Source organism: Staurois parvus, unplaced genomic scaffold (assembly GCF_062004578.1).
Source record: "Staurois parvus isolate SC_StPar_1 unplaced genomic scaffold, SC_StPar_1.0 ptg000813l, whole genome shotgun sequence".
Lineage (NCBI taxonomy): Eukaryota > Metazoa > Chordata > Amphibia > Anura > Ranidae > Staurois > Staurois parvus.
Genome location: NW_028318609.1, coordinates 4,952,052 through 4,978,855, shown reverse-complemented (window position 1 = coordinate 4,978,855; position 26,804 = coordinate 4,952,052).

The window sequence follows — 26,804 nt, the reverse complement described above, 5'->3', positions numbered from 1 at the left end:
TATGCGGCCTTGGCCTACCTGCAAAGGTAGAGTCCATGTACTAAAAGGTCCATAGGTGGCATCCTCTAGCGGCTGGTGTCTTCAGGGTGAACCGCAGGTCCCAGTGACCCTTACATTACGCAAACTTTCCAGAAGTTAGCAGCAGCAGTACAGTGGGAGCTATGGCTTCCCCATAAGAGCTCAGCTTCAGGTTCTCTCTCCACACTCTCCTGGGCTCTCTGTTCCAGGCCACTGTCTCTCTTTTATAGACCCAGCTGAACAATGGGATGGCCCAAATAAACCTGTCAAGTAAAAGAACCAAACTAGCTCAACTGCGACCTGCCTATCTGAGGCCTATCATGTTTAGTTTAGCATCTCTGGAATGGCAATTGTATACTGCACAATATGTGGGTTACTGGATCATGACATATGGTATACTTGAAATATTAATACATTTAGAAAACTGTATCTGACAGGGACAGCTGAATGATCGTAAAGATTGTGGCCTCCCATTGGCCATTCCTAAGACCCTCACATTGGTCAGGTAATTTCTCTCCTCAGGGACCAGAAAACAAATTAGCAGTCTGGGGCTCTCCTTTTACTATCAAACATGGAATATGAACCAAGATTTATGAGAACTATTCTGACTCCAACTGTTGTTTTAATGATTTAACCCTTGTTGAGATCTCTATGCCTGTATAAGCAGATACAATCACCTCAGACAGTCTTTATCAGATAGCTGAACTCACCAAACACCTTTTTCTCATCCATGAAGATCTTTATTGAATGTAGCAAGTTACAGTAGACAACAGGATGTGGCAGATGATTGAAAAGACGGTATTTGTGGGTAAAAACATGGTAATGCCTTCCCCCTTGTGAGCACATTAATACATGGCCATGAGACTAGCAACCATTTTTATCCCATGAAAGCAATGCAAGAAGGAATGGGAAATGAATCATAAAATGGGAGTGGGACACAGAAAAAGATGGTGCAATGACCAAAATGTCAACAAGATGACCGTATATGAACCAACTATACTGAAAAACTAAAAATGAACTATATAAGTTTTCAAATCACAGTAATGTGAACATTAACCATGACTATGCATTGTATTATATTTTCATAAAAGTGTAACAGCACACTTCACATCTGGTATTGTAAAAATACCAATATGTTACAACATAACGGTAGTTATGCAAGTGCAAATAAACAATAGTTCAATTTGCAGTTGTCTTGAAGACCTTAAAGACAAAAAAGAACGTGCATATATATATATGCAACAATAATAAATGCAATATAAGACATCGTAGTGCCAATTAAAGTTCAGGGCACATTCTTCTTGAGGTCAGAAACAGAATCCAAGCAAGGTAAGCAAGGTCAGTCCCCATAAGGCAAGACGAAACAAGTTCTGTGATGGGTCTGATGAAAGTCTTTACAGTACCTTGTCTGGTAACTTTAATTTCTACCTTATGGACCTTACCATCGTCACTAGGAAATATCTTTACAATACGTCCCAATGGGCCATTCATTTCTTTGAGCTTGCAGATTTTTGAGCAGAACAAGGTCTCCAACTTGGAGATTAGAGTTCAAACATTGCCATTTTGTGCATCCCTGATACTCCATCTTCTGATTCCACCGCTTTGAGCACAGAAATATGGACATAATCAGACCGCTAGGGAGGTTAAAAAACAATTAAACTACCATCAAGGAAGCAGATAAAGGGGATGCATTTGTAGTATTAAATGCTACAGATTACCATCGAGAATCACTGCAACAATTATCTGATATATAAGTATATGAGTCTCTCACAACAGATTCTACTCCTTTATATAAACATCAATTGGAATGCATCATGGAAGAAGCCATCTGCTTGAATATTTTAAAACAAAAAGGAAGCAAAGAAATTAGTGCCTGAATCTCCAGTAACATCAATTTTCCACCATTTACCTAAGGTGCTCAAGACTGACCCACAGTTGCTAGCATAGGCTCCCTTGGGGAACCTTTAGGAAATCTTACGGATAGTTTGCTTTAACCTCTGGTGACTCATTTGCCATCTTACATTCGGGACACCAAACACATCATTCAAGCTCTAGAGAACTTCCCTGGACGGATAACTGGAAGTGGCTGACCTTTGATGTACAGTCACTGTACTCTTGCATTCCAGGCAGTTTAGGCCTCCAAGCCCTGAAATATGATATGGATCTATACATGAAGTATGATGAAGTGGTTCATTCTGGAAAGTGTCTCCTTCCTGTTGAGACACAATTTCTTTTTATTTGATTAGAAGTTCTACCTACAGAAACTAGGAGCTTCAATGGGAGCCAGGTTTGCACCCACATTAGCCAAACTCTATATGGGGTGTTGGGAGGAACAGTTCATCTTTAGTATATCTAATTCTCATTTGATACAAGCATACTTTCAATATATAGATGATCTACGTTAATTTGTTAACAGGAATCTGTCATTTGAAGACTTTCTCATGTACTTGAACACCAGTACATTAAACCTAGGGTTCACAAGAAAGGAGCAACCAAATGTAATTAACTATCTGGACATTACTGTACAGGGCTCCTCTCAATTACAGTGTGTGACAATAACAGCATTCAGAAAACATACATCAAGAAATTCTATACTTCACACATCTAGCTGTCATCCACCACATGTTATCCGTTCCATTCCTAAAGGACAGTTTACCCTTCTTTAAGAGGAACTGCTTTTTACAAAAGATTTTGAAACTGAGGCCAAACAAATGGAGAATGTTTCTTGAAAAAGGCTATAATAAGTACATAGTCAGCCAAGCTTACCAGTGGGTGAAGAACACACTCAGGAAACATCTCTTGAGTGATAGCAAAGCTCAAAAAAGAAAACAAAAGTAGCCACTACATCCCTGGTATTTTCAACCCAGTATAGTAATCAATATTAGAGTATAAGATGTGTAATACTAAAAGGATGAACCTCCTGCGCTAGAAATGGGGCCCTATCGTACAAGCCGCTGACACTAAACCTCCTACCAAAATGAGTGAATAAACAATAAATAATATAAAGTGCAGCGCTAAACTTACAATCCCATATATAATAATTAATATATAAATAAGTGCTAAAAATCTGTGCAAAATGTATATCTGTGCAATGGGTAATACACAATACAGCGCTAAACAAAAAATCCTATATATAATAATAAATATGTGCAAAAAAGTGCAGATATAATAAAGTGCAACACGTGTATTCCCACCGGGAATATTAGAAGTGTTCAAAGTGATAGCAATAAATAATACAAAATCACTGCAAATATATGTTACTCAAAATAAGTCCATATAAGAAATAGTGTCCAAACAAACAAAGAAACTCTCAATCTTCATGCATGTGATCACAAGTGTCCACACTGTATGAATCCAAACAATGGCTGCAGTGGCCCCTCACCTCTTTGCATAGACCCCACAGGGTCAGCTTGCCTTAGGATAAAACACCACTCTGATGAATCTCCGGATCCTCCCCAGACTCATATACTCTCTCAGCAGCTTCCTCCTCGGTTCATATATAGACTAAAAACTCTCATAGTGTAAAGCTGTATTTATTCCATATATATATATATATAATAAAAATGCCCACTCACAATAAAATCTTCAATCACAGGCTTCTATACCTCATGCTATGAATGTCCTGCATGGGTATTTCATATAGGGGTTTCAAATATGGCCACCATATGACGTCACCGCGCTCCCAGAATCCTCCTCGCGTACCCTGCGTTCTGAGGAATTCACGTGTCTATCGTGACGCAACGCGTCGGTACGCGAGGAGGATTCTGGGAGCGCAGTGACGTCATTTCCGGCGTGGCGGCCATATTTGAAACCCCTATATGAAATACCCATGCAGGACATTCATAGCATGAGGTATAGAAGCCTGTAAATGAAGATTTTAATGTGAGTGGGCATTTTTATTATATATATATGGAATAAATACAGCTTTATACTATGAGAGTTTTTTGTCTATATATGAACCGAGGAGGAGGCTGCTGAGAGAGTATATGAGTCTGGGGAGGATCCGGAGATTCATCAGAGTGGTGTTTTATCCTAAGGCAAGCTGACCCTGTGGGATCTATGTAAAGAGGTGAGGGGCCACTGCAGCCATTGTTTGGATTCATACAGTGTGGACACTTGTGATCACATGCATGAAGATTGAGAGTTTCTTTGTTTGTTTGGACACCATTTCTTATATGGACTTATTTTGAGTAACATATATTTGCAGTGATTTTGTATTATTTATTGCTATCACTTTGAACACTTCTAATATTCCCGGTGGGAATACACATGTTGCACTTTATTATATCTGCACTTTTTTGCACATATTTATATATTTATTATTATATATAGGATTTTATGTTTAGCGCTGTATTGTGTATTACCCATTGCACAGATATACATTTTGCACAGATTTTTAGCACTTATTTATATATTCATTATTATATATGGGATTGTAGGTTTAGCGCTGCACTTTATATTATTTATAGAGTATAAGATGTATTATCTCTCGATATTTACCAATATTAAATGGTAACCCAGATGTAAAATAATATAATCCGAAAATGTGAAGTTCGTGGCCAGGAGGGTAAAAACAATTGGCAACATGGTCTCTCCTAGTCTTTCAAAGCAACCCAAGCACACTTTGTTACAGTACAACAGGCTTCTTTAAATGCAATGCTACTCGCTGTTCTAGTTGTCGCTTTGCTTGGGATCCCCATACTGTTACGTCAAGATGACAATAATTATAAGCTCAAACAACTTGTTAATTGCTATACTTGATATGTAATCTATGTAATTACCTGTCTGACATGCAATCTACAATATGTGGGCCTGACAAGATGCCTATGTGACAGAATGCGAGATCACCTATCAACATAAAGACCAGCAAAGGCACAAACATTTCCAGACATTTTAGACTACACCACAACTCAGACACGCGTTCTCTCAAGGTGCAAGTTATTGAGCGCATAGATTCCCCTAATAGAGGGGGGAATCGATTTTCTCTCCTCTGCAAAAAGGATTAAGCTTTGAGTGGGATGTCACCCACTATTATGATTAGCATTATCTTCAAAGTAGTTCTCTTGACAATTTTTTCTTGCTGTTCTTGCTTTTTTCTTCCCCGTTGTTGGGGTCATTGGTAGGGATAGTGCACCATTGTTGGTATCAGTGACAGACATTATGCCCCATCGTTGGTGTCAGTCAGAGGAATAGTGCCTTGTAGAGGTGGGAGGATTAGTGCCCCAGGTGCCACATAAAAGCAACAAAGGGCCACATCCGGCTCTCAGGCCTCAGTGTGGGGACCACTGCGTTAGACGGATGGGGAACAGGTCCCCATCTGTCTGTTTTTAGTGGATTGGGTTGGATGTAGGTGGGTGTAACCTCCACTGCTCCATAGAGGATAATGGAGGGTCTGGTTGGGTCCGCTAAAAAAACTGACAGGTGGACTGGATGGGTCTGCCCATGTGAAAGGGGCCCAAGTCATAACTGTTTGTGTGAACATTCATATTTGCAATAAAAATATCTGGTGGCAGTAATTTGGGGTGTAAAGGGTTAACTGCATTATTAACCAAACCCGGTGATGATCGCGAAATCTGCTCGGACTTGATTGTGGTCCCGCGAGCTGGAGAATCTTTGTGCGGGGTGAGGCTGAGAGTGTCACTGTCATATATTAGTGATAGCTTGGTGTGAGTTTGACCAGCAATTTGTCACAAGTTGGTGAAGGTGGCCGGAGTCTGATGCCACCTCAGTCACAGCATTCTTCTTTACATTTGGTTCAGTCCTTGTACTACAGCTGGACCGTGCCAGAATCTGTTGTACCTGAGACAGGAGGAGTGCCTTCTCCTGTAGGCTTTTCTAGAATCTGCTGTGCCTGGATAGCTGCCTCAAGTAGAACATGAATCAGGTCTTAATTTTGCCATGTGTTTCAGTCTGCCTTGCTTGGCACACATTCATCATCCTTGCTCATTTTCTTTTACGCTTGACCAGACATGATTGCAAAATAAAAGATAGGATAAAAAACAAAGGATAGGAAGGGAACTGTTGCTGTATGTCTCTGTATATAAAATATATATTGTATTATGCACCAGTCTGTCTCTAAGAACTACTTCTATAGCGGTTACAGTCTTTTAGCGCAGGGTTAGTTGAAGTGATACGAAACACGTACTGTTCAATTTACATTATCCCTTCTCTTTTTGTATGTGGATGATGACACTGTAATTAAAAAAAAATCTAAGTACCTTTTTCCTAATTGATATACAGCTGTCACATGACCCAGCCTGTCTGCAGTGAAACAGTAGCAGGAGGACCTTCTAGTTCTAGGCTGCTGGTCACATGTTCAAAAGAAATAAAACAGCCTTTGATATTTAGAGTAAAAATGAATCATTAATATCAATAAACTTCTTAATTGTCATACAAATATATATTTGAAATGAAATCTTTATTATTTTTTTTGGCAATAACATGGTGTGGGTGGATTTCTGTCAGTCACGTGCTGTGTCACACTCCTCCAGCCTGTGTCTTAGACTAACAGGGAGGTGAAGCCTCTAGCAATCAAGATGTAATATTCCATCCCAATTGTGTTTAGCTGGTTAGTGGGCATGGAGGAGGAGGAGGGAGGGAGTAGGCTGTCATTTACCACTGTGTATATGCGCACATGTGTGACTCTATAGTCACATGAGCTGCTAAGAATGATAGACGAAATGTTCAAGGTAGAAGTACATTGAAAACTGAACATGTGCAGTAGCTGCCAACACTGCTCTGCAAAATCCCCAGTTGCAATGGGGACATGGATGGGGGAGGGGAGACAGAGAACCGCAGGCTCAACCAATTTTTTTTTTTTTTTAGAATACAGAAAACAAATCCCATAGTGACTGATTATGAACATCATGTAATACAGCATTTTTTATAGCTTTTAATGATGTGGGTTTAATGACACTGTAACTCAAGCATTATTGCTGTCAGTAGAAATATCCCAACATGCTGCCAACCACAGTGTGATTATACTCTTCAGTCCCATCCTATGGAAATATTTTTCTGCTCTAGGACAATAATCTAAGCAATACCAGACAGACAGACACACACACAGTAGCAGCCACCACGTGAGATAACAGAAACATGTACTGCTTGCAGCATCGACTGTTGCAGTCCTGACCTTTAGTAAAAAACATTCACACCCAGACAGGATGTAACAGAGTTTTAACCACTTCAAAAGCAGGCCAATTCTAACATTTCTTTAATATATGTAAGAATATGCATTTTTTTGCAAGAAAATTACTTAGAACCCCTAATTGATCCTGGAGAATAAAAAGGTGGGTGTTGCAATTTTTATGTCATACGATATTTGCGCAGCAGTTTATCAAATGCAAATTTTTAGAAGAAAATACACTTTAATGACGTACCAAACATGTCACTCTTTAAAATTATGGAATGGCGACAAACTATGGTATATTAAATTATCCATAGGTGATGCTTTAAAAGCAGGTATGAACAGGAGCCAGGCGCTGTGTAGTTTTGTGATAGAAATAATACACCTTGTATGGAGGTGTGCCTTTAATAAGTCATATGGTAAAACAATAATAAATAACCAGCCTGTGGCTTTAGGAAGCCAGGTTCCAAGATGGACGGCCCGTCCGCTCAGAGGGAAGCAGTGGAGTAGAATGCCTGTCAGTGCAGGGACCACGTTTACCCGACGTCCCAGCGTCCTGGATGACGTCACCACGATGTGGAGAGACGGAGGGGGGGAACTCTTGCTGGAGCCGCAGCTTTAGAAGGAAGAGGCCGGTTGCTGGGACAACATGTTTCGCGCGCATGCGCTTTGTCAAGTCTGTGAAAAGTCCAGCAATCGGCCATTTTATAGGAGACCTGCACGGCAGAAGGGGCCGGCTTAACAACCAAGGGGATAATCAAAGGGATAATCAAGAGCAGACGGCTCATCTCACAACAGGATCAGATTGCAATTGAAATATGAAAACACATTATAAGGACAGGAACAAAGTGTGATTAAAACCTAAATATGACCATATTAAAAACCTTTTGGGCTTAATTGTGTCAAAATGGCATGTGCAAGATTATCAAGGGGGAAAAAAAAAAAAATGGGGGGGGGGGGGAGGCTACTTAATGAAGCTTCATTAGCCAGCTGGATGAGTTCACATCTCAAAAACATTGCTGACAGCAATAAAACACAGGAATGGTGGGAAAGATTGTCAATAATCCTATTCATATCTATAATAGTGAATAGGAAAATTATCATTATATTGGTGCTAATAATATTCATAAATATAATAAAACTACATACATATTTTATAAAACAAACTTGCATAGGTATATATAATAAAACAATATAATGAAAAAATAAAATATACATATATATATACAGTTGCAAGAAAAAGTATGTGAACCCCTTGGGATTACGTGGAATTTTGCATGAATTGGGCATAAAATGTGCTCTGAACGTCATCTAAGTCACAACAATAGAAGAACACAGTCTGCTGAACATAATACTACACAAACATTAGATGCTGCCATGGTTTAATTGCTCATAACATGTAAACATTTACAGTGCAGGGAGGAAAAAGTATGTGAGGCCCTAGCTTAATGACTTCTCCCAGAGCTAATTGGAGCCAGGAGTGAGCCAACCTTGACTCCAATCAGTGTGATGATATTGGATGTGTTGCTGACAGCTGTCCTGCCCTTAAAAAAAACACACACCTGTTTTGGGTTTACTGGTTTCAAGAAGCACTGTCTGATGTGAACCATGTCTCGCAGAAAAGAGCTCTCAGAAGACCTACGATCAAGAATTGTTGACTTGCATGAAGCTGGAAAGGGTTACAAAAGTATCTCCAAAAGCCTTGATGTTCATGTGTCCATGGTAAGACAGACTGTCTACAAATGGAGAAAGTTTAGCACTGTTGCTACTCTCCCTAGGGGTGGTCGTCCTGTAATAATGACTGCAAGAACACAGCGCAGAATGCTGCATGAGGTAAAGAACAATCCCAGAGTGTCAGCTAAAGACCTACAGAAATCTCTGGAACATGCTAACATTTTTGTTGACACATCTACAATAAGGAAAACATTAAACAAGAATGGAGTACATGGGAGGACACCACGGAGGAAGCCATTGCTGTCCAAAAAGAATATTGCAGCACGTTTGAAGTTTGCAAAAGAGTACCTGGATGTTCCACAGCACTACTGGCAAAATATACTGTGGACAGATGAAACCAAGATTGAGTTGTTTGGGAAGAACACACAACACTATGTGTGGAGAAAAAAAAGGCACAGCATACCAACATCGAAACCTCATCCCCACTGTAAAACATGGCGGAGGGAGCATCATGGTTTGGGGCTGCTTTGCTGCCTCAGAACCTGGACGGATTGTTGTCATTGATGGGAAAATGAATTCCAGAGTTTATCAAGACATTTTGCAGGAAAACGTACGACCATCTGTCCGCCAACTGAAGCTCCGCAGAGGATGGGTGATGCAACAGGACAATGACCCAAAGCATACAAGTAATTCAACAAAACAATGGCTGCAACAGCACAGAATACGCCTTCTGGAGTGGCCCAGTCAGAGTCCTGACCTCAACCCGATTGAAATGCTGTGGCATGACCTTAAGAGAGCGAATCACACCAGACATCCCAAGAATATTGCTACACTGAAACAGTTTTGTGAAGAGGAGTGGTCCAAAATTACTCCAGATCGTTGTGCAGGTCTGATCTGCAACTACAGGAAACGTTTGGTTGAGGTTATTGCTGCCAAAGGAGGGTCAACCAGTTATTAAGTCCAAAGGTTCACATACTTTTTCCTCCCTGCACTGTGAATGTTTACATGTTATGTGCAATTAAACCATGGCAACATCTAATGTTTGTGTAGTATTATGTTCAGCAGACTGTGTTCTTCTATTTTTGTGACTTAGATGATGTTCAGAGCACATTTTTTGCCCAATTCATGCAAAACTCCATGTAATCCCAAGGGGTTCACATACTTTTTCTTGCAACTGTGTGTGTATATATATATATATATATATATATATATTAAAAAATATATATATATATATGTGGTAATAAACAGGAAAAAAAAAATTATAAATACATTTCAGTAATTACTCTTATGGACCGAATAAACAGAGTGGTATTAGATATATAAAATATGAAAAATAATGTATAAAATATCAAAGATAATAATCATGTAATAATAGTGATGTGTGTTTTATTATAGAATATATTGAGAACCCTAAGTTACCACTTAGATGATACTATGTACTTCAAGGTCCTCATTAAGGCCATTCGGTACCATAGATCCAAATTTATAGATCCAAAAGGTTTCCCTTTTACATAGGAGGGCTAACCTCTCATTGTCAGTAAGGGTTCCTTTGGGAATGTGTTCTATGGCCATCACTTCTAGGACACTAAAATTCTTGTTGTGATGGCAAAGAAAATGCCTAGGGACACTGTATTTGTCACATCCATTTTTTATGAGCCTTCTATGTTCTCCAATGCGTTTACGTAGAGGACGTATTGTGCGGCCCACATATATCAATTTACAGGGACATGTGAGCACATAAACCACATGATCTGTGGCACAAGTAATAAAATGTCGAATGTCATAAGAGATCCCTTTCGGATCAGTAATTTCTGATTTACCATGGGTGATAAATTGGCATGTCAAGCAACCTTTCTTTTTACATTTGTAAATACCAACTCTGTTATCGAAAAAGGAACAAATGTCCTGTTTGTTTTGAGAGGACATGGAGAGTTTACTGGGAGCTAGAATATTTTTGAGCGTACGGGCTTTTCTGAATGTGACCTGGGGAGCAGATGGAAGACTGGGTGCCAGACGGGGATCAAGTCGCAAAATGTGCCAATGTTTTCGTATAATCTTGGTAATCTTACGATATGCCGTATTATAACCAGTTACAAACCTAACGGAGTTTGACTGGTCATGGGCATGTGTTTTTGTAGTGGCTGAGTTTTTGCCATGTTTGGTGAAAGCCTCATTAATGAGTGTAGGGGGGTAACCTTTTTCACAGAATTTGGCAGACAATTCGGTGCCCAATTCCTTATAATCATTGAGTTTAGAACAATTTCTTTTAAGTCGCTGGAATTGGCCACTCGGAATGTTGTTTTTCCATGCCGGGTGGTGACAGCTTGAATAGTGAAGATATGAGTTACCACTGGTGGGTTTGGTGTGATTTGTGGTATGAATAGTGTCACCCTCAAATGATAAAACTAAGTCTAAAAAAATTATACTAATAGGATCAAACACGTGAGTGAATGATAAACCAAACTTGTTGGAATTACAATGCAGTACGAAAGGTAAAAACGTGTCAAGAGCACCATCCCAGATTAAAATAATATCATCAATATATCTTCCAAAGAAGACAATATGTTGGGCAAAGGGGTTGTTTGACCATATAAATTCTTTCTCCCAGAGGCCCATAGTTAGATTAGCGTAACATGGAGCAAAATTTGCCCCCATAGCTGTGCCGTTTATTTGCAAGTAAAACTGATTTAAAAAGGTAAAATAATTATGTTGTAAACAGAATTCCGTGCAATCAATAATAAAATTAGCCTGAACGGAGTTCATGTGGGCATCTGATGATAAAAAGTGTTGAAGGGCAGACAAACCTACTCTGTGGGGGATGGACGTGTAGAGTGACGACACATCCAATGATGCCCAATGGTATCCTGATTGCCATCTATATTTGCTTAAAACCTCTATAATGTGACTAGAGTCCCTGATGAACGATGGCAATTCCATGACTATTGGTTGAAGGAAAAAGTCAATATATTTGGACAGGCCATTAATAAAACTATTAGTGCTGGCTACTATAGGATGCCCAGGGGGATTAGTAATGGATTTATGGATCTTGGGAAGGTGATAAAAATAGGGTGTACTACACACTGTAGGAAATAAAAATGATTTTTCTCTTTTATTGATTACTCCGTTATTGAAAGCAGTGTCAATCAATATTTTGAGTGCTTTCTGGTACTCGGGTAAAGGGTCTTCTTTCAATTTCTGATAGGTGCTAGAGTCGGACAGGAGACGGGTGGATTCTTTTATGTAGTCTGAGGTGTGTTGTATTACTAGGCTACCACCCTTGTCCGCTTGTCTGATAGTAAGATTTTTGTTGAGTTCCAAATTTTTCAGGGCTTTGAGTTCCGAGTTTGTCAGGTTTCGGCTGGTTGCCGGAACATCGCATAGAGTCAAAAGATCTCTATAGACCACTTGGTAGAAAGTTTCAATGTAGGGCCCTTTTGATTGTACTGGGTAAAATGTGGATTTGGGTCTAAAATGATTATGTGTAATGTCAGGGTCAAGAAAAATGGGGGGGATCTCAAAATTTTGAAAATGACTTTCAGACCATAGTTCCTCTAAAATTTGAATAAGTTCTATATCTTCATCTTGAAAGGAAGAATTTATAGATGGAGTGTGTAGTACAGTGGATGGTTGTGGATCATTCGAAAAATGACGTTTTATAGTAAGAGATCGAATAAACCGATTTAGATCCTGAAATAATTTAAATTTATTGGGGCCTATAGCTGGTGAAAAGCTTAAGCCCTTTTGCAGTAAGGATACCTCGACATCAGAAAAAATATAAGAGGAGAGATTAAAATTTTTTATTGTGCTGTGAAATTTGGTTGTTCTATTCTCTCTTTCTTTTTTAGCCTGATGTCTTTTTCCGCTTTGTCTGCCTCGTCTAATTTTCGTTTTTCTTTTAGGGTCCCCATTGGGAGAGTCTCTAAAAAAACAAGGGATGGGGGGTTATTCTCGATGGATGTTGGAATAGTAGTACCATTGTTTAAAAAAGAATCTAAGTCTTTGGAGAGCGGGCTATATCGATTGTGAGTGGGTATGGAAAAAGGATTACCTGATGGATCTGTGTTGTTCTGTGTAGTAAAAGGTATGTCAAGGGGCTGGGAAGAGGGTGTGTTGGGTTCTATCTCTATGGTAGGGAGAAGGGTAGTGGAAAGAATACATTCCCAAAGGAACCCTTACTGACAATGAGAGGTTAGCCCTCCTATGTAAAAGGGAAACCTTTTGGATCTATAAATTTGGATCTATGGTACCGAATGGCCTTAATGAGGACCTTGAAGTACATAGTATCATCTAAGTGGTAACTTAGGGTTCTCAATATATTCTATAATAAAACACACATCACTATTATTACATGATTATTATCTTTGATATTTTATAATTATTTTTCATATTTTATATATCTAATACCACTCTGTTTATTCGGTCCATAAGAGTAATTACTGAAATGTATTTATAATTTTTTTTTTCCTGTTTATTACCACATATATATATATATATTTTTTTTTTTTTAATATATATATGTATATTTTATTTTTTCATTATATTGTTTTATTATATATACCTATGCAAGTTTGTTTTATAAAATATGTATGTAGTTTTATTATATTTATGAATATTATTAGCACCAATATAATGATAATTTTCCTATTCACTATTATAGATATGAATAGGATTATTGACAATCTTTCCCACCATTCCTGTGTTTTATTGCTGTCAGCAATGTTTTTGAGATGTGAACTCATCCAGCTGGCTAATGAAGCTTCATTAAGCAGCCTTCCCCCCCCCCATTTTTTTTTTTTTTTTTTTTCCCCTTGATAATCTTGCACATGCCATTTTGACACAATTAAGCCCAAAAGGTTTTTAATATGGTCATATTTAGGTTTTAATCACACTTTGTTCCTGTCCTTATAATGTGTTTTCATATTTCAATTGCAATCTGATCCTGTTGTGAGACGAGCCGTCTGCTCTTGATTATCCCTTTGATTATCCCCTTGGTTGTTAAGCCGGCCCCTTCTGCCATGCAGGTCTCCTATAAAATGGCCGATTGCTGGACTTTTCACAGACTTGACAAAGCGCATGCGCGCGAAACATGTTGTCCCAGCAACTGGCCTCTTCCTTCTAAAGCTGCGGCTCCAGCAAGAGTTCCCCCCCTCCGTCTCTCCACATCGTGGTGACGTCATCCAGGACGCTGGGACGTCGGGTAAACGTGGTCCCTGCACTGAGAGGCATTCTACTCCACTGCTTCCCTCTGAGCGGACGGGCCGTCCATCTTGGAACCTGGCTTCCTAAAGCCACAGGCTGGTTATTTATTATTGTTTTACCATATGACTTATTAAAGGCACACCTCCATACAAGGTGTATTATTTCTATCACAAAACTACACAGCGCCTGGCTCCTGTTCATACCTCCCACAAACCGATGTGTTTTTACCATGGCAGCAGTGAGTTTTTTCCCCACCAATCATAGTTGACATATACCATTCACTTATTTCCTTTGGGACACATCTGTGCGCTTTTATCCAGACCGATGCTTTAAAAGCCTTTACAGGTTACAAGTTTAGAGTTACACAGGAGGTCTGGTGCTAGAATTATTATGCTCACTCTGACGTTCGCGACTATGCCTCACAGGTGTGGTTTCTATTTACAGATGCATGGACCTACTTACACTTTCACTTTGGGCATATGCATGGGGGGACGGGGGCGCTTAAAACATTATTATTTATTTATTTATTATACTATACCTTTATTTTTCTTTTTTTAGTAACATTATTGTCATCACAAGAGATGAACTACATCCCTTGTGTTAGAAAGGGTCATGACGGGTCCCCTGCCCTCCAAAGCAGCCAATCAAACCAAGATTGGTTTGATCAGCTGCTTTATAAGCCAACTGGTAATGGCTTGTAAACAAAGAAACCGAAACTGGAAGTGACTAAATCCTCATCACTTCTGGTTTATGACATCACATATGAGGAAGGAACTTCTGTTCCTTCCACTCTTCAGAGTGCACCGATCCAACTGATAACATCAGTCCCAGGCTCTCTTATGGGACAGGAGAGTGTCATGAGCATGTAGCATTCCAGCTCCATCAAATCTGCTGGTTTCAGCACCCTGTCTGTACGTCCACCTGCAAGGTGATTGATGTTGTCAGTCTCTACGTGGAGACCAAACCTGATTTAAGTCAGCCAAGCCTGCAGTCTCATACTTGTGATAGCATTTGTAGCACATGCTCCAGCTCTGCCCTGCTGCTTGGATTTTCCTGTATATGACCTCAGATTAGATACTGACTATTCTCTGAACTCTACCTGCATTTTGAATGTGACCCTGTCTACTCTCAACCTTGCCTGTCTTGTATCTAAACTGTCATTGAATCACTCAGCCTGTCTGTCACCGCCAAGTGCCTGTTTGCTGTGCTCAGTTTTCACTTTCCCAGGCGTGGTAGCCAGGCACTATAGCATTGTGTATAAGTCCTGGAGGCAACCGAGTACAGATAGGCCTGCTTGTCTTATGGGAAAGCTATAGGTGAAGAATGCAGAAGCTAGCTATAGTGTCTGATCACCTGCGTTAGGGGGTAAGCTTGGAAAAGAGACCAGGAAAGGTGGCTGATGTCGGGTGGGGGGACCCCTTCTGCAGCCTGTAAAATGATTGAGCAGTTATATAGCTGCTTGGATCACTTTTACCTAAAAGAGCATTATCGGCTGAGAAAAATGGTACCAGAATCATGGTTGTCGCTGCAACCATGGTCCTAGTATAACCATCTCAGTACGAGGCCATATATGTGTGGTATAAAGGTGGTTAAACTATGGTAGCACTTCAGAGAAGAAAAAGGCAAAAAACTGTTTAATCTGTGATCAGAGAATTCATAATTTCAGCCTAATGATTTTTAATATATATATCATTCAGGGACATTTACAGATGAGACTATGGTTAACCCTTTTTCCCTCTAGTGCCCAGTACTGAGACTGCTACATCACTTCCTGTTAGCAGAGTGGATTCAGTTTTTCTGACAGGAGAGGATCTTGGGACCTGTAGTTCTATAGCCAATATATCCTGTATTCCTGTGTACCAATTGAACTACAACTACCAGAGAGCTGGCACATCCCTGCAAACAGCTAAGAGCCTGGGGCGTAATTCCCAAAGAGTTATTTTACTAACTCTACTAAAATAAAGCATGAGTGTTTTCATCAAAATGTGAGGTAGTTTACTCATGAAACCATGTGGTATTTTATCTCATGACGTGATATCCAGTGGAATGGATACAGTGCAGGATTAGAACCCCTGTCAGTTTTTATTACTAATAAAGAGGTAAAATGGTTTAACCATAGAAATATGCCATGGAACTCCCTAAGATATCCCTTTGAAAATGTGCATGCGCACCAAATGCGTTAGTGAAGGAGCCTGCTCATTGACATCACGCCGCCGGGGCTGCACAAAGGTCTGTCGGCCATCTTAGTGAGTTGTTTTATACTGTTTGTACTCGCCACATGGATACTTTGTACCTTTAATAAAGTACTGCACCATTAGCCGATTTTTCTTTGGCTCTTTTGTGAGCCAACTCCTCAGGATTTGTCATTGTGGTTTCCATGCTGCTTGGTGTCATCATCCCTATCTGAGATCATCCTGGCCTTCATGGTCCTGATGGGTGTGCTGCCTGACTTACCTGGGGAAGAAACCAGCTGTTCATGTGCATTTTATATGCACTTCTGGTGAGTGCATATAAAGGAATACTTTTCACGGATTCACCAGCACTGGATGTCACCTGTTCATGGATTTATTTTCTGGACTATTTTATATCTATTGTTTATCGCAATTCTGTCATTTGATATATGTTCACTATCGGTCACTATTCATTTTATATCACCCAACGCTGACCATTCAGTGTCACGGATACCACCACCACAGTTATCAGTATATTCATTATTGCTATATTAATAACTTATGAACTCTCACACTTTAGACTGGTAGCGCTGATCAGAGTGCCTCACTGTGTCTGCCTTTTAATATCGCTGCTATTTGTTTTATTGCTGCTTCTATTCACCTTATTATTTATTTAGGTATATGCACATGTTTTAGAAGTATTTCATTTGATTCATTCATTACTTTAGCACTGCACCTTTTATATTTTATAGAAATATGCCAACTCGCTAAATCAGTACGGTCTCTGCAGCAGATGTGTTTATACAAAAGAAAAAAGGTGCATTGAATACCAGTCAAAGGGAAGTTGCTGTCACAGGACACACGTGGTGTATCAAGAAGTTAAGTTAAATAAGGTAAATACAAAATATCTTTAAAAGTAAAGGTAGGTAGTGAGAGCACGGAGCGACAAAAGCAGCTTGCATGAAACGACAACCCTCTATATCCTCAAAAGCATAAATAACGTAAAGTGCAGCACTCATAAAAATATAAACATTAATAAATCACAGTAGGATATATTTAGAGATGAGCGAATTATTCAAAAATTCGATTCGGCTGATTCGCCGAATTTCAGGAAGAAATTCGATTCGATGCGAATTAATTCGCTACGAAGTTAACTCATAAAAAGGGTTTCTAGGCTTCAGAGAGCCTTTAAATTAGTGCAGAACACTGTACCTTTAATTTAAATGCCCTTGGAGATGAGGAAGGAGAAGGAGAAGGATGAGAAGAAGGAGAAGGATGAGAAGAAGGAGAAGGATGAGAAGAAGGAGAAGGAGAAGGATGAGAAGAAGGAGAAGGATGAGAAGAAGGAGAAGAATGAGAAGAAGGAGAAGGAGAAGGAGAAGGATGAGAAGAAGGAGAAGGATGAGAAGATGGAGAAGGAGAAGGATGAGAAGAAGGAGAAGGATGAGAAGAAGGAGAAGGATGAGAAGAAGGAGAAGGATGAGAAGAAGGAGAAGAAGGATGAGAAGAAGGAGAAGGAGAAGGATGAGAAGAAGGAGAAGGATGAGAAGAAGGAGAAGGATGAGAAGAAGGATGAGAAGAAGGATGAGAAGAAGGAGAAGGATGAGAAGAAGGAGAAGGAGGAGGAGAAGGAGAAGGAGAAGGATGAGAAGAAGGAGAAGGATGAGAAGAAGGAGAAGGAGAAGGATGAGAAGAAGGAGAAGGAGAAGGATGAGAAGGATGAGAAGAAGGAGAAGGATGAGAAGAAGGAGAAGGATGAGAAGAAGGAGAAGGATGGGAAGAAGGAGAAGGATGAGAAGAAGGAGAAGGAGAAGGATGAGAAGAAGGATGAGAAGAAGGAGAAGGATGAGAAGAAGGATGAGAAGAAGGAGAAGGATGAGAAGAAGGAGAAGGAGAAGGATGAGAAGAAGGAGAAGGATGAGAAGAAGGAGAAGGATGAGAAGAAGGAGAAGGATGAAAAGAAGGATGAGAAGAAGGAGAAGGATGAGAAGAAGGACAGTTCTGTGACAGTTTCTGTCTATTTCTGACAGTTCTGTGACATTCACTCCATACAGCGGTTTCAACCGCTGTATGGAGTGAATGTCACAGAACTGTCAGAAATAGGCTATTTCTGACAGTTCTGGGACATTCACTCCATACAGCGGTTGAAACATTGTATCTATTTGTTTACATAAATGGATCCATTTATGGAAACAAATAGATACAATGTTTTAACCGCTGTATGGAGTGAATGTCACAGAACTGTCAGAAATAGGCTATTTCTGACAGTTCTGTGACATTCACTCCATACAGCGGTTTCAACCGCTGTATGGAGTGAAATGAATGTCCCAGAACTGTCAGAAATAGCCTATTTCTGACAGTTCTGGGACATTCACTCCATACAGCGGTTGAAACATTGTATCTATTTGTTTCCATAAATGGATCCATCCTCTTCTTCTTCTTCTGAGGATGAGGATGAAGAAGAAGAAGAAGAAGAAGAAGAAGTAGGATGAAAATGAGATTAATTCCAATCCGGCAAAAAGTGTATCTGCAGAGCTCCTCTAAGTGTATCTGCAGAGCTCCTCTAAGTGTATCTGCAGAATAGAGGAGCTCTGCAGATACACTTTTTGCCGGCTTGGAATTAATCTTATTTTCATCCTACTTCTTCTTCTTCTTCTTCATCCTCATCCTCTTCTTCTTCTGAGGATGAGGATGAAGAAGAAGAAGAAGTAGGATGAAAATAAGATTAATTCCAAGCCGGCAAAAAGTGTATCTGCAGAGCTCCTCTAAGTGTATCTGCAGAGCTCCTCTAAGTGTATCTGCAGAATAGAGGAGCTCTGCAGATACACTTTTTGCCGGCTTGGAATTATTCTTATTTTCATCCTACTTCTTCTTCTTCTTCATCCTCATCCTCATCCTCTTCTTCTTCTGAGGATGAGGATGAAGAAGAAGAAGAAGAAGAAGTAGGATGAAAATAAGATTAATTCCAAGCCGGCAAAAAGTGTATCTGCAGAGCTCCTCTAAGTGTATCTGCAGAGCTCCTCTAAGTGTATCTGCAGAATAGAGGAGCTCTGCAGATACACTTTTTGCCGGCTTGGAATTCTTCTTATTTTCATCCTACTTCTTCTTCTTCTTCTTCTTCATCCTCATCCTCGTCTTCTTCTTCTGAGGATGAGGATGAAGAAGAAGAAAAAGTAGGATGAAAATAAGAATTCCAAACCGGCAAAAAGTGTATGTGCAGAGTTCCTCTATTTCTGACAGTTCTCTGACAGCTTCTTCACATGTACAGCGGTTGAAACATCTGTATCCTAAATGGAAACTAATAGATACAATGTTTCAACCGCTGTACATGTGAAGGAACTGTCAGAGAAATGTCAGAAATAGCGGAGCTCTCTGCAGGGACACTTTTGCCGGCTGATCGGGAAAAATCCGATTCGCGCACCCGAAGTAGGCAAATATTCGGATTCGACGCGAATCGAATTTTTCCTGAAATTCGTATCGAATTCCGGTTCGCCTGGTTCGATTCGCTCATCTCTAGATATATTGATAAAATGAGTGAAAGTACGCAGAGAAAGTTATTATAAGTGAAGCACTCTAAAAGTAGCGCTAAGGTGAATCATAATGAATGTTAGGAAGGAAAGTGTTGCGCTGAATAACAGCGAAAAGTGGTCAAACAAAACATACAGCTCCAAACATTCAATTTTTCAACAGCAGAGGTAGATATATACATGTATTAATTTGTTTTTTGTTCTCTTTACTGTCAACTTACATTTCAATTCAACCATTGGAAAATGTTTTTTTTATCTTGTTCTTAAATGTGCTATGGTTTATCTGCTTCTTCGAAGCATTATATTATTTCCTTTCCAACAGTACAAAAACATGGATTAGAATTCACCTGCTGCATCCTTAAAGCATCCATGATCAAATTTAAGTATACATTTATTAATCATATCAACATATGCATATGTTTATATTTTGTAACTAACATGTTATTATTGTGGCCAATAGATGGTGCATCCCCAATTGAGCCAGGAGCAAGAGAGGGGAACAAGAAAAAGTTCAGGAGGTAAGTTATGATAGTTTCCTTCCAATCCTAATCCGCATGTCTTCAAATGCTCTCACATGTACAATGTGAATAGTTTGCTTCAAATACACATCTAGTTTTTTTTCATGTTGAAATAAGCATGTTCAGTTTCTTTCCTTTGTAGATGCCCAAAATAATTATCCCAGAAAATACAGAGGGGAAAACACCTCAGAATGGCAAATTCTCAAAGTAAGTGCTATACTGCATTATTGTGGATGTATTTACTCCTGTGCAAGCAAACATACTTCATATTTCTTCATCTAACTATACACAACTGGGTGATTCTACTGTAGTTGAAGGATGCATTCCCAAAAAGCCCACAGGAAGGATGGGATTGTTAAAACCAGCCAAGGTTATGATAAACAATGGATTTTCTTTTACATCTCAAACATAAAAAGTTAAATACTCAGCAACTTAAAAGTATCTTTGTGTTTTTCATAGTTCCCCAAAGACAACACTGTCACAGAGGAGTCCAATCCTGGGATCAGCGGGTCTCCCACAAAGTCTTGCTCATCTGGAAGAAACAAAAGCAAGGTTTGCCTAAAGCTCTGAGAATGCTGAAGTCAAACAAGTGAACATGTTGGCAATGGCATGTAACTATCTCAGCACATATGTCTTTTGCAAGTTTCCACCATCTTGGCAAGTGATGAAGAAGTCACAAAGGACCACTACTCAAAGAGAAAAAAAAACAGCATGTAACTCCTAATCAAGTCAATTACATAGATAGCAGTACAGAAGTGGATGACGAGGCTGCAGACCAAACGTAGGTGCCCTGTTGTGAGAAACACTCATGTGACAGCAGAGCCGGTTGTAGGAAGACACCTCTCTCAAGACCCAAGAAAAGCAGAAAACAGGAAAGTTTGAGTGACTTCAGTGTCAAGCAGATATCTACTACCCTAACAAGAAAAGTAAATGAACAGATGGTCGACAACACAGGAAGGAATGGTTATTCTGAGTACTGACATAGAAAGCATGACTACAAATGTCTTGAATTTATCTCAAGTAAATGTCACTTCATCTTTTCTAATGTAAATCTCAGATGTCTAACTTGTTTGCTTGATTGCTTATCTCATTTGTTCTAGGCAAAAAAACTGGTGGTGGATTACAAATAGAGATGAGCGAAGAAATGAAAAATTCGATTCGGCTGATTCGGCGAATTCCAGTGTGAAATTCGATTCGATGCGAATTTCTCCGCTACGAAGATGACTTATTTAAAGGGTTTCTAGGCTTCAGAGAGCCTTTAAATTAGTGCAGAACACTGTACCTTTAATTTAAATGCCCTTGGAGATGAGGAAGGAGAAGGAGAAGGAGAAGGATGAGAAGAAGGAGAAGGAGAAGGATGAGAAGAAGGAGAAGGAGAAGGGTGAGAAGAAGGAGAAGGATGAGAAGAAGGAGAAGGATGAGAAGAAGGAGAAGGAGAAGGATGAGAAGAAGGAGAAGGAGAAGGATGAGAAGAAGGAGAAGGAGAAGGATGAGAAGAAGGAGAAGGATGAGAAGAAGGAGAAGGATGAGAAGGAGAAGGATGAGAAGGAGAAGGATGAGAAGAAGAAGGCTGAGAATAAGGAGAAGGATGAGAAGAAGGAGAAGGAGAAGGATGAGAAGAAGGAGAAGGATGAGAAGAAGGAGAAGGAGAAGGATGAGAAGAAAGAGAAGGATGAGAAGGAGAAGGATGAGAAGAAGAAGGATGAGAAGAAGAAGGATGAGAAGAAGGAAAAGGATGAGAAGAAGAAGGATGAGAAGAAGGAGAAGGATGAGAAGAAGGAGAATGATGAGAAGAAGGAGAAGGATGATAAGAAGGAGAAGGAAGAGAAGAAGGAGAAGGAGAAGGATGAGAAGAAGGAGAAGGATGAGAAGAAGGAGAAGGATGAGAAGAAGGAGAAGGATGAGAAGAAGGAGAAGGATGAGAAGAAGGAGAAGGAGAAGGATGAGAAGAAGGAGAAGGATGAGAAGAAGAAGGATGAGAAGAAGGATGAGAAGAAGGAGGAGAAGGATGAGAAGAAGAAGGATGAGAAGAAGGAGAAGGATGAGAAGAAGGAGAAGGAAGAGAAGAAGGAGAAGGAGAAGGATGAGAAGGAGAAGGATGAGAAGAAGGAGAAGGATGAGAAGAAGGAGAAGGATGAGAAGAAGGAGAAGGATGAGAAGAAGAAGGATGAGAAGAAGGATGAGAAGGATGAGAAGAAGGAGAAGGATGAGAAGAAGGAGAATGATGAGAAGAAGGAGAAGAAGGAGAAGGATGAGAAGAAGGAGAAGGATGAGAAGAAGGAGAAGGATGAGAAGAAGGAGAAGGATGAGAAGAAGGAGAAGGATGAGAAGAAGGAGAAGGAGAAGGATGAGAAGAAGGAGAAGGAGAAGGATGAGAAGAAGGAGAAGGAGAAGGATGAGAAGAAGGAGAAGGATGAGAAGAAGGAGAAGGATGAGAAGGAGAAGGATGAGAAGGAGAAGGATGAGAAGAAGAAGGCTGAGAATAAGGAGAAGGATGAGAAGAAGGAGAAGGAGAAGGATGAGAAGAAGGAGAAGGATGAGAAGAAGGAGAAGGAGAAGGATGAGAAGAAAGAGAAGGATGAGAAGGAGAAGGATGAGAAGAAGAAGGATGAGAAGAAGAAGGATGAGAAGAAGGAAAAGGATGAGAAGAAGAAGGATGAGAAGAAGGAGAAGGATGAGAAGAAGGAGAATGATGAGAAGAAGGAGAAGGATGATAAGAAGGAGAAGGAAGAGAAGAAGGAGAAGGAGAAGGATGAGAAGAAGGAGAAGGATGAGAAGAAGGAGAAGGATGAGAAGAAGGAGAAGGATGAGAAGAAGGAGAAGGATGAGAAGAAGGAGAAGGAGAAGGATGAGAAGAAGGAGAAGGATGAGAAGAAGAAGGATGAGAAGAAGGAGGAGAAGGATGAGAAGAAGAAGGATGAGAAGAAGGAGAAGGATGAGAAGAAGGAGAAGGAAGAGAAGAAGGAGAAGGAGAAGGATGAGAAGGAGAAGGATGAGAAGGAGAAGGATGAGAAGAAGGAGAAGGATGAGAAGAAGGAGAAGGATGAGAAGAAGGAGAAGGAGAAGGATGAGAAGAAGGAGAAGGATGAGAAGAAGAAGGATGAGAAGAAGGATGAGAAGGATGAGAAGAAGGAGAAGGATGAGAAGAAGGAGAATGATGAGAAGAAGGAGAAGAAGGAGAAGGATGAGAAGAAGGAGAAGGATGAGAAGAAGGAGAAGGATGAGAAGAAGGAGAAGGATGAGAAGAAGGAGAAGGAGAAGGATGAGAAGAAAAAGGATGAGGAGAAGGAGAAGGATGAGAAGAAGGAGAAGGATGAGAAGGAGAAGGAGAAGGATGAGAAGAAGGAGAAGGAGAAGGATGAGAAGAAGGAGAAGGATGAGAAGAAGGAGAAGGATGAGAAGGAGAAGGAGAAGGATGAGAAGGAGAAGGATGAGAAGAAGGAGAAGGAGAAGGATGAGAAGAAGGAGAAGGAGAAGGATGAGAAGAAGGAGAAGGATGAGAAGAAGGATGAGCAGAAGGAGAAGGATGAGAAGAAGGAGAAGGATGAGAAGAAGGAGAAGGATGAGAAGAAGGATGAGAAGAAGGATGAGAAGAAGGAGAAGGATGAGAAGAAGGACAGTTCTGTGACAGTTTCTGTCTATTTCTGACAGTTCTGGGACATTCACTCCATACAGCGGTTTCAACCGCTGTATGGAGGGAATGTCATAGAACTGTCAGAAATAGACTATTAATGACAGTTCTGGGACTGTCCTTCCATGCAGCGGTTGAAACATTGTATGTATTTGTTTCCATAAATGGATCCATTTATGGAAACAAATACATACAATGTTTCAACCGCTGCATGGAAGGACAGTCCCAGAACTGTCATTAATAGTCTATTTCTGACAGTTCCATGACATTCCCTCCATACAGCGGTTAAAACAGCTGTATGCAGTGAATGTCCCAGAACTGTCATAAATAGTCTATTTCTGATAGATCTGGGACATTCACTCCATACAGCTGTTTTAACCGCTGTATGGAGGGAATGTCATGGAACTGTCAGAAATAGACTATTAATGACAGTTCTGGGACTGTCCTTCCATGCAGCGGTTGAAACATTGTATGTATTTGTTTCCATAAATGGATCCATTTATGGAAACAAATACATACAATGTTTCAACCGCTGCATTGAAGGACAGTCCCAGAACTGTCATTAATAGTCTATTTCTGACAGTTCCATGACATTCCCTCCATACAGCGGTTAAAACAGCTGTATGCAGTGAATGTCCCAGAACTGTCATAAATAGTCTATTTCTGATAGATCTGGGACATTCACTCCATACAGCTGTTTTAACCGCTGTATGGAGGGAATGTCATGGAACTGTCAGAAATAGACTATTAATGACAGTTCTGGGACTGTCCTTCCATGCAGCGGTTGAAACATTGTATGTATTTGTTTCCATAAATGGATCCATTTATGGAAACAAATACATACAATGTTTCAACCGCTGCATTGAAGGACAGTCCCAGAACTGTCATTAATAGTCTATTTCTGACAGTTCCATGACATTCCCTCCATACAGCGGTTAAAACAGCTGTATGCAGTGAATGTCCCAGAACTGTCATAAATAGTCTATTTCTGATAGATCTGGGACATTCACTCCATACAGCTGTTTTAACCGCTGTATGGAGGGAATGTCATGGAACTGTCAGAAATAGACTATTAATGACAGTTCTGGGACTGTCCTTCCATGCAGCGGTTGAAACATTGTATGTATTTGTTTCCATAAATGGATCCATTTATGGAAACAAATACATACAATGTTTCAACCGCTGCATTGAAGGACAGTCCCAGAACTGTCATTAATAGTCTATTTCTGACAGTTCCATGACATTCCCTCCATACAGCGGTTAAAACAGCTGTATGCAGTGAATGTCCCAGAACTGTCATAAATAGTCTATTTCTGATAGATCTGGGACATTCACTCCATACAGCTGTTTTAACCGCTGTATGGAGGGAATGTCATGGAACTGTCAGAAATAGACTATTAATGACAGTTCTGGGACTGTCCTTCCATGCAGCGGTTGAAACATTGTATGTATTTGTTTCCATAAATGGATCCATTTATGGAAACAAATACATACAATGTTTCAACCGCTGCATTGAAGGACAGTCCCAGAACTGTCATTAATAGTCTATTTCTGACAGTTCCATGACATTCCCTCCATACAGCGGTTAAAACAGCTGTATGGAGTGAATGTCCCAGAACTGTCATAAATAGTCTATTTCTGATAGATCTGGGACATTCACTCCATACAGCTGTTTTAACCGCTGTATGGAGGGAATGTCATGGAACTGTCAGAAATAGACTATTAATGACAGTTGTGGGACTGTCCTTCCATACAGCGGTTGAAACATTGTATGTATTTGTTTCCATAAATGGATCCATTTATGGAAACAAATACATACAATGTTTCAACCGCTGCATGGAAGGACAGTCCCAGAACTGTCATTAATAGTCTATTTCTGACAGTTCCATGACATTCCCTCCATACAGCGGTTAAAACAGCTGTATGCAGTGAATGTCCCAGAACTGTCATAAATAGTCTATTTCTGATAGATCTGGGACATTCACTCCATACAGCTGTTTTAACCGCTGTATGGAGGGAATGTCATGGAACTGTCAGAAATAGACTATTAATGACAGTTGTGGGACTGTCCTTCCATACAGCGGTTGAAACATTGTATGTATTTGTTTCCATAAATGGATCCATTTATGGAAACAAATACATACAATGTTTCAACCGCTGCATTGAAGGACAGTCCCAGAACTGTCATTAATAGTCTATTTCTGACAGTTCCATGACATTCCCTCCATACAGCGGTTAAAACAGCTGTATGCAGTGAATGTCCCAGAACTGTCATAAATAGTCTATTTCTGACAGTTCTGGGACATTCACTCCATACAGCGGTTTCCGGCAAAAAGTGTATGTGCAGAGTTCCTCTATTCTGCAGATACACTTAGAGGAGCTCTGCAGATACACTTAGAGGAGCTCTGCACATACACTTTTTTCCGGTTTGGAATTATTCTTATTTTCATCCTACTTCTTCTTCTTCTTCTTCATCCTCATCCTCATCCTCTTCTTCTTCTGAGGATGAGGATGAAGAAGAAGAAGAAGAAGAAGAAGAAGTAGGATGAAAATAAGATTAATTCCAAGCCGGCAAAAAGTGTATGTGCAGAGCTCCTCTAAGTGTATCTGCAGAGCTCCTCTAAGTGTATCTGCAGAATAGAGGAACTCTGCACATACACTTTTTGCCGGCTTGGAATTATTCTTCTTTTCATCCTACTTCTTCTTCTTCTTCTTCTTCATCCTCATCCTCAGAAGAAGAGGATGAGGATGAGGATGAGGATGAGGAAGAAGAAGAAGAATGAAAAGAAGAATAATTCCAAGCCGGCAAAAAGTGTATGTGCAGAGTTCCTCTATTTCTGACAGTTCTCTCACAGCTTCTTCACATGTACAGCGGTTGAAATATCTGTATCCTAAATGGAAACTAATAGATACAAATTGTATCTATTAGTTTCCATTTAG